The sequence below is a fragment of the Mustelus asterias genome, chromosome 15, assembly GCF_964213995.1.
Source record: "Mustelus asterias chromosome 15, sMusAst1.hap1.1, whole genome shotgun sequence".
Classification (NCBI taxonomy): domain Eukaryota; kingdom Metazoa; phylum Chordata; class Chondrichthyes; order Carcharhiniformes; family Triakidae; genus Mustelus; species Mustelus asterias.
The window spans coordinates 37,006,388-37,019,167 of NC_135815.1; the positions used below are offsets into that span (position 1 = coordinate 37,006,388).

Sequence of the window (12,780 nt, forward strand, 5' to 3'; positions counted from 1 at the left end):
TCTCTCATAGTATTTTCAATAGGAAGTAGTAGGCGATATTACTTCTTGAAGATGGCAAATTGACCAAAATGTTGGGGCACTAATCCATTGATCCAAATAATGGTGGGATATGGGTTTGATTGCTCACTGAATTATCAGATATACCTACACAAGGAAAGGAAAATCATTATGTGCTTCTTTTATGTGCCTTACTAGATCTAATGGTCAGCTGACATGCGACTTCATATCCACAGCAATGTGGTTGACTCTTAAATGCCCTTTGTCCTGGCCTAACACGTCACTCAGTTGTATCAAACTGCTCCAAGGTCTGCACAGATGAATGAAACTGAATGGATCATCCAGCATTGACCTTGGCACCAGAAACAATGACAGCCCTTTTGACCCTGCAAAGTCTTCCTTACAAACATCTGGGGCTTGTGTCAAAATTGGGAGAGCTGTCTCACAGGCTAGAGAAGCAAAAGCTTGATGTTGTCTGCAAGGTCTGAGAGTATGACATGTCCCAGACACCACCATCACCATCCCTGGATATGTCCTGTCCCACCGACAAGACAGACCCACCAGAGGTGATGGCACAGTGGTATTTAGTTGGAAGGGAGTTACAAGGAGTTCTCAACATCACCTCTGACTCCAATGACGTTTCATGACATCAGATCAAACATGGACAAGGAAATCTCCTGCTGATTATCACTGACCACTCACCCTCAGCTGATGAATCAGTACTCCTCCACACTGAACACCACTTAGAGAAACCACTGAGGATGGCAAAGCCACAGAATGTACTCTGGGTGGGAGACTTCGAAGTCCATCACCAAGAGTGGCTCAGTAGCACCACTACTGACCGAGCTGGCTGAATCCTAAAGGACATAGCTAAATCTGCAGCAAGCGGTGACCAAGAAGGAAAAAAACAGTTCAAAATGTTCAAATCCCAGTAAAAATCACCAATGCAGGCACCTTTAATACAATTTTAAGGTTTACAAGACCAGTTCAGGTAAGTAGTGATACCTTTCTTATTGTTTTCTCCTCTTGGGGAGAGAACCAACAAGAGGAAAACGTCTGCAAGACCTTGTCCTCAGCAATCGACATGTCGCAGATACATCTGTCTATGATAGTATCAGTAGGAGTGACCACTGCACAGTCCTTGTCGAGACAAAGTCCCATTTTCATACTGAAGATACCAAACATGTTATGTGGCATTAACACTGTTAAATGGGATAGATTTCAAACAGATTTAGCAACTTAAAACTGGGTATCCATGGGGTGCTGAGAGCCATCTTTCCAATGCAAATAAAATCACTTATTTCTGTTCCAAACGCAAATAGATCTCTGCATGATTGAGTTTGAAAGAAATTCACGGGAATGTTAACTGGTGGCACGCTGACACAGTGGTTAGCACTGCTGCCTCACAGCGCCAGTGGCCTGGGTTCGATTCCTGGCTTGGGTCTGTGCGGAGTCTCCATGTTCTTTCCATGTCTGTGTTGGTTTCCTCTGAGTGCTCTGGTTTCATCCCACAGTCCGAATGACGTGCTGGTTAGGTGCGTTGGCCATGCTAAATTCTCCCTCAGTGTACCCGAACAGGCGCCGGAGTGTGGCAGCTAAGGGATTTTCACAGTAACTTCATTGCAGTGTTAATGTAAGCCTACTTGTGACACTAATAAATAAACTTTAAACTTGGAATATCAAACTTGTTAGCAGTTAATTGCTGTTGTGGGCTTGATGCGCAACAAAAGACCTAAGCCAGAATTTTCCGACCATTCCCGCCTGTGGGATTTTCTCATCCCGTCGTAGTGAATGGAGATTTGGCTTGTCGCCAAATTCCCCACTTCGCTGCAGTGGGAGCGTGGCGTGAATGGGCGGTAAGATCGTGCCGCTGGATTTTCTACTACCCCTCTCCTGGGTCGGGGTGACAATGTATTCCAGATCCTGGGAGTTGGCACATTGATTTTGCATATTAACCCTGCCTAAACTTGATGGTGTGAAGACAAATTAATGTAGCAAGCCTCATCTGCCAACTCAAATCCATAGATTAACTTTGTATTTTTCTATGTCTTCTCTTAAACACAAAAATACAAAAGTTTGAGGTTTTTTTTATTGTGAAGAAGATTAGGACTAAGGAATGCTCTCTGGTCAGACATTGTATTCTAACAACCATGTTTGTCAGCGCCAGTCTCAGGAGAAAACTCCCGGCTAAATGATACTGATTTTCCAGAATGCATGGCTGAATAAGCTGCTGTACACCTGTGGGCTACAAATCCTCTTAGTGAGAACATTGAAACTAACCCTTGTCCCACCAAAGTTTTGGAAGAAGTCATTGACATTTCACGGTGGCACAGTGGTTAGCACTGCTACCTCACAGCGCCAGGGACCCAGATTCGATTCCTGCCGTGGGTGACTGTGTGGTGTTTGCATGTTCTCCCAGTGTCTGCGTGGGTTTCTTCTGGGTGCTCCAGTTTCCTCCCACAGTCCAAAGATTTGCAGCTTAGGTGGATTGCCCATGGTAAATTGCCCCTTTGTGTCCCAAGATGTGTACATTAGGTGGATTAATGCATGGGGCTACAGGGATTGGGCAGAGGGCAGGGCCTGGCTGTGTTGCTCTTTCACTGAGCTGGTGCCGACTCATAAGAACATAAGAAATAGGAGCAGGAGTAGGCCATCTAGCCCCTCGAGCCTGCCCCGCCATTCAATAAGATCATGGCTGATCTGAAGTGAATCAGTTCCACTTACCCGCCTGCTCCCCATAACCCTTAATTCCCCTACCGATCAGAAATCCATCTATCCATGACTTAAACATATTCAACGAGGTAGCCTCCACCACTTCAGTGGGCAGAGAATTCCAGAGATTCACCAGCCTCTGAGAGAAGAAGTTCCTCCTCAACTCTGTCCTAAACTGACCCCCCTTTATTTTGAGGCTGTGCCCTCTAGTTCTGGTTTCCTTTCTAAGTGGAAAGAATCTCTCCACTTCTACCCTATCCAGCTCCTTCATTATCTTATATGCCTCTATAAGATCACCCCTCAGCCTTCTAAACTCCAACGAGTACAAACCTAATCTGCTCAATCTCTCCTCATAATCTACACCCCTCATCTCCGGTATCAACCTGGTGAACCTTCTCTGCACTCCCTCCAAGGCCAATATATCCTTTCGCAAATAAGGGGACCAAAACTGCACACAGTATTCCAGCTGCGGCCTCACCAATGCCTTGTACAGATGCAGCAAGACTTCTCTGCTTTTATATTCCATCCCCCTCGCGATAAATGCCAACATCCCATTTGCCTTCTTGATCACCTGTTGTACCTGCAGACTGAGTTTTTGCGACTCCTGCACAAGGACTCCCAGGTCCCTTTGCACAGTAGCAGGTTGTAATTTTTTTCCATTTAAATAATAATCCAATTTGCTATTATTTCTTCCAAAGTGAATAACCTCACATTTGCCAACGTTATACTCCATCTGCCAGATCCTCGCCCACTCACTCAGCCTATCTAAATCTCTCTGCAGACCTTCCGCTTCCTCCACGCAATTCACTTTCCCACTTATCTTCGTGTCGTCAGCAAACTTTGTTACCCTACACTCAGTCCCCTTCTCCAGGTCATCTATGTAAATAGTAAACAGTTGAGGCCCCAGTACCGATCCCTGCAGCACGCCACTAGTCACCACCTGCCAACCAGAAAAGCACCCAGTTATTCCAACTCTCTGCTTCCTGTTGGATGGGCCAAATGGCCTCTTTCTGTGTTGTAAGGATTTTATAGTTCTATGGCTCTAATTTCTTTAGGATTAAGTTCAGTGCAATACTGCTAGTGACATTTTGGTATAAATATATTGTATGAATACAGCACTGCTTCTTCTGCAACACTGGAAATATTGGTTCAGTTTAGTACAGCCTACTTATACAAAACTACTTTTTTGCAAACACAACAAAGAAAACAAAATATTGAGTCAGAATGAACAGTAATCATAACCTGCCCATGTGTTTGTCAAAGATAACAATATAAAACTTCTTGCTGCTGTTAAGTAGTACAATAGGTGAATTGGCCATGGTAAATCACCTCTTAGTGCCCCAAGATGAGTAGGTTAGACGGATTAGCCATGGTAAATGTGTGGGGTGATGTGTAGAGGGCAGAGGGCCTGAGTAAGATACTCTGTCAGAGAGTAGGTGCAGAATCGATGGGCTCTGTGGCCTCCTTCTGCACTGTAGGGATTCTACAATAACAATAAATATATAGATGTAATGAATGCACATTCCAGACTTTGTCAGGAACACAAAGGGTATTATTCACAAGGAAAAATTGTACAGAGGCCAGCTGCCCTAGTCCCTACATGTCTTCTATATGCCTTCTAGATGTCTTCTGTCTAAGGTAAGACTCCATTTCCTGGGATGATTACCCACTCTCGGTCCAAATTTGTCCCTCAAGCCAGCTGACCCTCTTCTGCTATAAAGGGACAATCACCACATCCCTTCCCCTTTAACTCTTCTATACAATTTTCAAAACTAAGTTACACAAGCCCAAATTCTAACTAAACATTAAACACATCAGTTGGACAATCACAAATTGAGTCGATCCAATAGTTCCTGGATTTATAATTTTGGTGTTTCCTTCAAGGTAGTCCATTATGTTCTTACTGGAAAAATACATTTCACAAATGAAATCTTCATTTCAACTTGTCTTAATTCCAGCTAAACCTCATTTGGCTTCATCAGATCTGTCTCTAACCAAGTGTTGACTTGTTCCCATTCTGTAATTATCTCGTTGTCCATCATTTAGACATTTAGTGTCTTTTGTTGCCCTCCTTCTGGGTTTTTTGTACTCATTTAGTCATTTAATGTCTTTTGTCATTGCCCTCCTTATGGGGCCTTTCAGCACCCCCTTCCAGTGCCTTCCGTTGCCTCCTCCCTGAGGTCTTTATTGCCTCCTCTGCGGTACTTTGCCATCTCTTCCCTGAGGTCTTATGTTGCTTATGGAGTTTTTTTGAGAGTTGCCTTCTATTTGGAGTCTTCTCCAATTTTCCTATCCTTTCCCCTCTGTTCTTCCTTGTGGTTGCTGCATTAAATGCATTACCTCTTTAAATGTATTACTTCTTTAAGACTGTCATTTTTTTTACTGCTGCCTGCAGCTGCTGGTTCTCTGAGTTTTCCCATGCTTTTGAACTATTGGCGTGAACATGCTGCTGTTCTTTTTTGAAACTTCCAAAACCTCTCCTTTGTATTGATAGGAAACTCTCCCAGTGATCTCTGCAGTTTTTTTCTTTTGGCTGTCTGGAGGGTCCCTTCTTTTCTTCTTCTTTTGATGTACTTTTCCTTTTGTTACTTTCACTGCAAGATCCAGAGCTATCCATTCGGGAGCTTTATTTTAACTCTTTAACTTCTCCCTTTCAAACAGGTTGGGGACTTGCTTTCTCCCCAAAACTTTAGAACTGTGCTGCCTGCAACAACTGTACCTACAATTCATCAATGATGTTAAAGAACACATGACAGTCATTGAGTGGAGAAAATTTTGATGTGTGCAGACACAGTAGTGCTCAGTGCAGGGACAACTACCCGAGACCTGGTCCCCCCGCCCCGCCATAGACTCTGCTTGGATCGGGAGCCCGGCAATCTCAGCCTCTCCTCTTTCCTGTGCACTGGAGACCAAGCTACAACTCCCTGGGGCATTTTTAAAAAATCTTTCACTCAAAACATTGCTCTGCATTATCTTTGCTTCTTTTTTAAGAAAACAAACTTGCAGCAATGCTTTGTCCTTTCTTTAAAAAAAAAATGGAAGTTCCACTTTTCCTTAAACACAAAATCACAACTCATGCTTCTGAGGGTTATTTTCTCTTCATCATTTTTTCTATGTATTTCTAAACTTCTGGCTGTAGCGGCTGATTCAGGTTTGCTCTGCGACTGTCCCTCAGGATTTGGCAGTATTTCAACATCTCACCACTCTCAAGTCTTGGGCCATAGGCAGTGTCCTCATAGTCCACTCCATCCTCATTCCCAATGTAACGAATGCCCATTCCAGACTTTATCGGGAACACAAAGGGTATTTATTCACTGTGCAGAGGCCGACAGCCCACCCCCTCCAGCTACACTGGAGCAGCCTGCTGGATGCCAAAATCCTTACATATCTTCTACATGCCTTCTAGATGTCATCTGCCTAAGGTAGGACTCCACACTCTGGGGTGAATACCCACTCTCAGTCCCAACTGGTCCCTGAAGCCAGGTGACCCTCTTCTGTTGTGTTGCCCTTAAAGGGACAATCACCACAATAGGTTTAATAGTATAACTGATTTTAATACAGAAAAAAACACTATTGTTACAGGAGGTCTGCAGAATGAGTTTCTGGGAAGTATAAAGTCTGAGAACCCTTGAACACAGCATTCTCCTCTGAGTTCTTGAATATTCTCATATTATTTTTCTGCACATACAGTTCATTCTGTACTTATTTCTAAATTTCTTAAGGAATTTGAATGTTTCTGACAGTTATCATAATGATTTTGTACTTCTTTGATACCCAGCAAAGGTCTTGTTTCAGGAGGCAACAACCTGGCATGAGATGAGCTTCCTGAGGCATGGGTGCTCAGGATATTTGAGCAAAGCTCATCCTCTGCTGATGTACCCTCTATCAGGAGTCTCATCTCCTGCCAACTGGATCTGTGTGTCCATTCCCACTGCTTGATAGGAGCATGTGGCTGAAAGGCAGTTGGTGCTGCTGGTGGTGGTGTTGCTGGTGCTGGATCAGTCGGTGATGGTGTGGCTTCTGCTCTTGAGCCTCAGCAGAGGTGAAAGGTAGAGCTGTAGAAGCTGCTCACATGCTGTGGTAAAGGCTGGCAGCCAGCAAGTACAGCTGAAGGTGAATGACGTACTTGACAGAACAAATGCTTTCTAACAAGTCGGGCAATCACCACCTAAGCAATGATGGTATACACTGAGAGAAGAAGTGCTTTGAATAGCAGCCTCTCAATGATCATGGCTGGAGCCCATCGCAGTTTGATGGTTTCTCACTGTGCAGTCACCTCTGTGGCCAGGCTAAGTTGTTGAAGGCTTGGGAAACAGGTTTCATGTCTGGAAAGTCCAGGATTCACAACTAAGTGGCTTGGCAATTGGCTCCTTAACAAACTCTCAAACTCTTAATTATTTAATAGGGGAGATCAAAGAGGGTTCCCCGCTCACCTTCAATGCTGTCCCAGGGAAAGCTGAAAGGAGGGAATCTATGTCAGGATCCTGACACAAAGTCACTTTCTTGCCCCTAAACATGCTTTCATTCCAGCAGCCTGGAAAACCCCTGCCGGTAATTGCTGTGGTATGAGGTGAGGTAGTGAGGCAGAACCTGATTTTTAGCAAGTGGTTTTATGAGTCTCTTCTGAAATCAGGGCATGAGTGTGGGTGTTGGAGGTATGTGTGTGTGTGTGTGTGTGGGGGGGGGGGGGGGGGGGGGGGGAGGGGGGGCAGCCTATCTGCCTGTTTATTTGTTGCCAAACGTCTCTGAGCCTCAGCCAATCTTAACCAAACTTGATGGGAAGTTACCTTGGACCAAGGGGCATGTCCTATGGGAGGTGCCATCTAATCACCCCCACTGGAGGAAGCTTTGGTCTCCTAGCAGAGGATCCCATGGCCCTGCCTACACTGTGTCCGCTGACACCATAACTTAAACATGCTTTAATCATCCTTAACCATACATTGCAAAAAAGAATGTGGCAAATTCACATCATAAATCGCTGACTTTCTTTCAAATTTAACTTGCTTTTTTTTCCCTCATTTCATTTGTTTCGTGTAAGCTGTTCTCAGGCACTAGATATTTGGTAAGGGAAAGCCACAGACAGTACGCAGAAACAGAGAAGGTGAAGAGACTGGAGCAAAAATGAAAGAAGTTGACAGAAGGTGACAGGCGGCAATTAGAGAAAGGGAAGATAAAGAGGCTACAGCAGAAGGTAAGAAGTTGACAAAGAGCAACAGAACGCAAGTAGGAGGTCAAGACTGTTTAAGGAAGCTTTCATCTATTATCAGCCTCATAATTATGAGCCAGACCTAGAATATGATATTGGCAGTAGATCAGAGGTATGTGAATATTGTGGTGCAAAAGAGTGGAGAAAAAAGAGCCTGTGTATTGCACAAATAGTCCTGATTGCCACTCTAAAGTGAGCTACCTGACCTAATGAATGTTCTTCTTGTGGGAACAACAACAAAATCAAAACCCTTTACAAAAAACTTCAGAAAATGTAACAGCCGAGTAGGATTGTCAAAAAAATCTCTTTATATTGGCTCAAGAAGGAAGAACTTCAATTGTGGTCCGTCATAAAGTATTAAGGCTGGAATTTTCCGGCTGTTCACGCTGGCGGGATTCTCTGGTCCCGCTGGCAGCGCATTCCTGCCCATGGGTTTCCCACCAGCGTGGGGCGACGTCAATGAGAATTCCCATTCCCAGAGAATCCCGCCACTAGCAAACAACGCACCACCTCCCGCCAGCGGGAAACACATAGAATCATAGAAACCCTACAGTGCAGAAACAAGCCATTCGGCCCATCGAGTCTGCACCGACCACAATCCCACCCAGGCCCTACCCCCATATCCCTACACATTTACCTGCACATCTAACCTCTAACCTACCCATCTCAGGACACTAAGGGGCAATTTTAGCATGGCCAATCAACCTAACCCGCACATCTTTGGACTGTGGGAGGAAACCGGAGCACCCGGAGGAATCCCACGCAGACACGAGGAGAACGTGCAAACTCCACACAGACAGTGACCCAAGCCGGGAATCGAACCCAGGTCCCTGGAGCTGTGAAGCAGCAGTGCTAACCACTGTGCTACCGTGCCGCCCATGGCTGGGAGGACGGAGAATCTCGCCATATGTGTTTCAACAAACGCTCAAAATGCAGACAGTGACACTGAAAATGAAGAGAGTGATGTGACAGATATTTTTGCTTTGACACTAATGATGAAATAGTCAGAGAATGAACAAAAATTGAGGAAAAATATGTAGATATAGGGGATCCTGAGGAATTTGAGAGTGACATTGAGGATGTAGAGGATGATTAGCAGATATTATGTAGGCCTGATTTCATGCTGCCCCATCAGTGGGCTTTTAGGCAGATGGGGGGGGAAGATGAGCATGAAATAGAAGGAGCAGGTTTCCTCTGGGTTCCTGTCCACCCTGACTTCGCAGCAATTTTACGCTGGATGAGCAAGGCCTCAGATGGCCTTGGAAAGGCCTTTCCCCATTTCAGGCCCTTGGGTGGCCAAATATTGGACACCTATGGATCGTTTTCCATCCAGCCTTAACTTTTTGGCTGGTGAGAGGATGTCCTGGTGTGTGGGAGAAGTCTGAAAATGATTGGGCTCAAGCTTCAGGTGGGAAGCATTGCAAGGGTTTGGGCGGAGGGGTGTGGTGGGGGGGGACTCCATCAGCAGCCTCCTTCAGACACCCCGCCCCCATCGCCTCCCTCCTCCCTTCCGTTCCTTAAGGTCTGGTGGCCACTGAATGTCCCTCCCTGCACCTGTCCCCCAGCACCCCACTTGCCACCACCGTAAACTTTCCCAACCCTCCCCTTCCTGGGACCTCAAAAACTTCCTTGCCATCCAGTCTCAGGACATAGGCCCTGATGTCTACAAGGATGTTCCTCTTCTGTCCACTGCAGCCTCTGTTGCTGCAGAGACTGGAGTCCTGCCAGTCAGATTGGAGGGGCTTCCACCCAAGTGAAGGGCAGAAGTCCCGCCTGCAGCCAATTCACATTTGAGTATGAAATGGTTGCAGGGCAGTCAAAATAGTTGGGCATGTGTTTCCCACTGACTCTTCAGGGAAGGGTAACACTGCTTTTAAAAATATCCTGACCACGGTAAAAAAATGCAAATCTAATGAAGTCAAACCAAGTAAACTAAAGCAAATGGAAGTAAATTTGTTTTGAAAAGAAACACTTTCTAATCAAATGATGATTTTGAGTGTAATTATTTTGTGTGCATTTAGATATTGGTATTTCATATTTATGGGATTTAAATTATGTATTGAATTAATTGAGTGGAAAAAGCTAATTCAGTGAATTGTTGGATGAAATCTGCTGGATGTTCGGTGTAAACACTTGTAGAATCAATATCTTAGTCTATTATTTCATAAAAACATTTTGGCTGGAATGTAACCCCCATTCACGCTGGCGGGAATTTCCCATCCCACTGCAGTGAACGGATGGCTGGGTGCCAAATTCTCGGACCTCATTGCAGAGGGAGTGCGGTGTGAAGCACCAGTAAGATCATGCCCTTTTTCTTATTTTTCAAATGTAATTTTTAATTTTCATCCTTTTTTCCCCACAGACATATTACTGGGTGGGATTGTGATGGGTGCAGACTCAATGGGCCGAATGGCCTCCTTCTACACTGTAGGATTCTATGAGTACAGGTAACCCAGCTTGTTATTTCATGCGTTTTGAATATTCGCACTCAAAATGCTTTAAAGAAAACATCCTTACTTTGCTGTTAGTGACAGCAGTTTTAATAACATTGCAATGCCAATGTCAACAAATTGCCAATTTAAAACTTCATTTACAATATTTATATTTAAAATATATTTAAAAGCACTATGGGACATTTTACTACATTGAAGGTGCTATATAAATGCAAGTTGTTGTTGTCATCAGAATGCCACTCCTGATACCCCACTAGAGCTGCCAATTTCAATGTGGGTGGGATGAGTGACTGCAGTTGCACTTTCACACCCACCAACAGCCTGACCCCATTTCACAGGCTGCCCATACGACAGTGACGAATGCAATGGGCCCATGAGAAGACCTTTAATAACTCACTGGCGACTTTGTCATTCATGAGTTATTAGGTCTTTCTCACTCGTGGAATAAACTGGCTATTTCATTGTCCCTCCTGTGTATTCTCTATTTATTAGGACTGCTGAAAGAGTCGTAAGAATTGTAGTTTGCAAAAACAAAAGAACAAGAAAGTCGAAAAATTATCTCAATGACAAAGGAGATTAAAGATTATTGGACAATCAATATGTAAATCACAAAGGCACAACTTTTCAGATATAGATTTTGATACTCGACATTACTATCAAAATCGCAAGTGAAAGTGGCTTTTTGGAGCAATTACTCATCTTAAACATAAACCTGTAAAACTTAGTAAAGAGGAAATTAAAGGGAATGTGAATGGAAAAATCAATGACTTAATTAACTGTTGCAATATCATAAAGAACTAATAGTATAGCAAATGCCCAACAGCCCCAAACAGAGAGCAATTATTTCATAAAAAATTCTAAATTAAGTGAAGAATTTAACAGAAGGGTTATGACATAAAGGTGTGGTAATTGTGTAAACAATAGACTTCTAGGAAGGCTGCCAAATGTTAATTAAAGTGTATGTTGATTTTGCAAATTACACCCTAGACACTTAGTTGGGGGTATTCTATAAACAGATTTAACCAACATGAAAAGGTGGAGTGTCAGAGGAGTTCTAAATACCATTGGGCTTGCCGATGCTGATGTTGATGCTGGAAGAAGATATTTCGCAGGCTCACAACTGCAAAACTAAACTTGTTTCACATTTTAAAATCAAAACTGGGTTGGTCACCTTAGAAAGTCAGAAGTTTGATTCCATGCATTGGTGTTCAATGAAAGTTATTTCAGTTTATAGTCAGAAATGCTTTTACTTACTGCTAGAATGAAGAAGACCTGTGATTATTTCTCACAAAATGTTTGTTTCTAAACCAAATCAGATTAATCTTCAGCTGTATTAATTTGTTAAAATTCTTAGTTAATTTCTAGTTTAGTGCTAGAAATGTTTTTATATAGGTAAATAGATTACCCAATTAAAGAATTCCTATTTGAAAGAAGAGGAATTGTATGGTATGTTTGTTTGTCCAGTATTCCAATTTATCTTTAAATTGTTAATGAAATGTTAAAAGTAAAATGGTATCGAACATGCCCTTTAAAAAGGCATATTGTATGTATAGTGTAACATTTATTAACCATCATTTTTTTTATTCTTTCACAAGATGTGGATGTCACTGGCTAGGCCAGCATTTGTTGCCCAGGCCAACAATCCGTGAGAATATGGTGGTGAGCTGCCTTCCTGAACCACTGCAGTCCAGGTGGTATAGGTGCACAGTCCTGTTAGGGAGGAGTTCCAGAATTTTTACCCAGCGATATTGAATGAACAGCAATATAGTTTCAAGTCAGGATGGTGTGTGGCTTAGAGGGGAATTTTCAGGTGGTGGCGTTCGCATTACAAACTCGTGCAGGTATGACCTGATGCCTTGGAAGAACAAGCTACTCAGATAACTCACTTATTTTAAAAGGAAATAAACACATTGAACAATTAGGCATGTAACACTATCATTGCCTTTATACAAAGTTACTCAATCCATGAAGTTGCCAAAACTAGATTTATGCAACATCAGCTGCATGACCATCACTGAAAAGCTCTGACGTTGTCCATGTCTGGAACTCTCCAGTGCCGCTGCAGTTAATGGAGTTTTGGCTGAACGCCACATTCTCCATTCTCACTGACAGTGGGGCAGCCATGGACGAGATCAGAGAATCCCACCCTTAATATGTGCTTTGAACACTTTCTGAAATTCCTGCATTGTCAGCAATTTGTTTGTTCTCAGCAATGTTACTTTAAATGTTTTACCTGGAACAGGTTTCAAGAATAAGCTATAGAGCACATGCAAAATCAACAACCCATCAGTTTCTGCAATGTACAGAAGCTTCAGGTCATCTTATACATATTTGTTACTTAAAAAGCAAAAGAAATAAGATTTTAAATGATTTATGTATCAATATGCCACTAAAATCTTCATTCAAATACTG

The 12,780-nt window shown here is 43.2% G+C and overlaps 1 protein-coding gene across 3 annotated transcripts in view; it reads right to left on the minus strand.

Moving 5' to 3' along the window:
* The window catches only part of spata17 (spermatogenesis associated 17), a 301,239-nt gene that overhangs the window by 152,855 nt on the left and 135,604 nt on the right, over positions 1–12,780 (minus strand). The gene's annotated exons all lie outside the window — the stretch shown is intronic.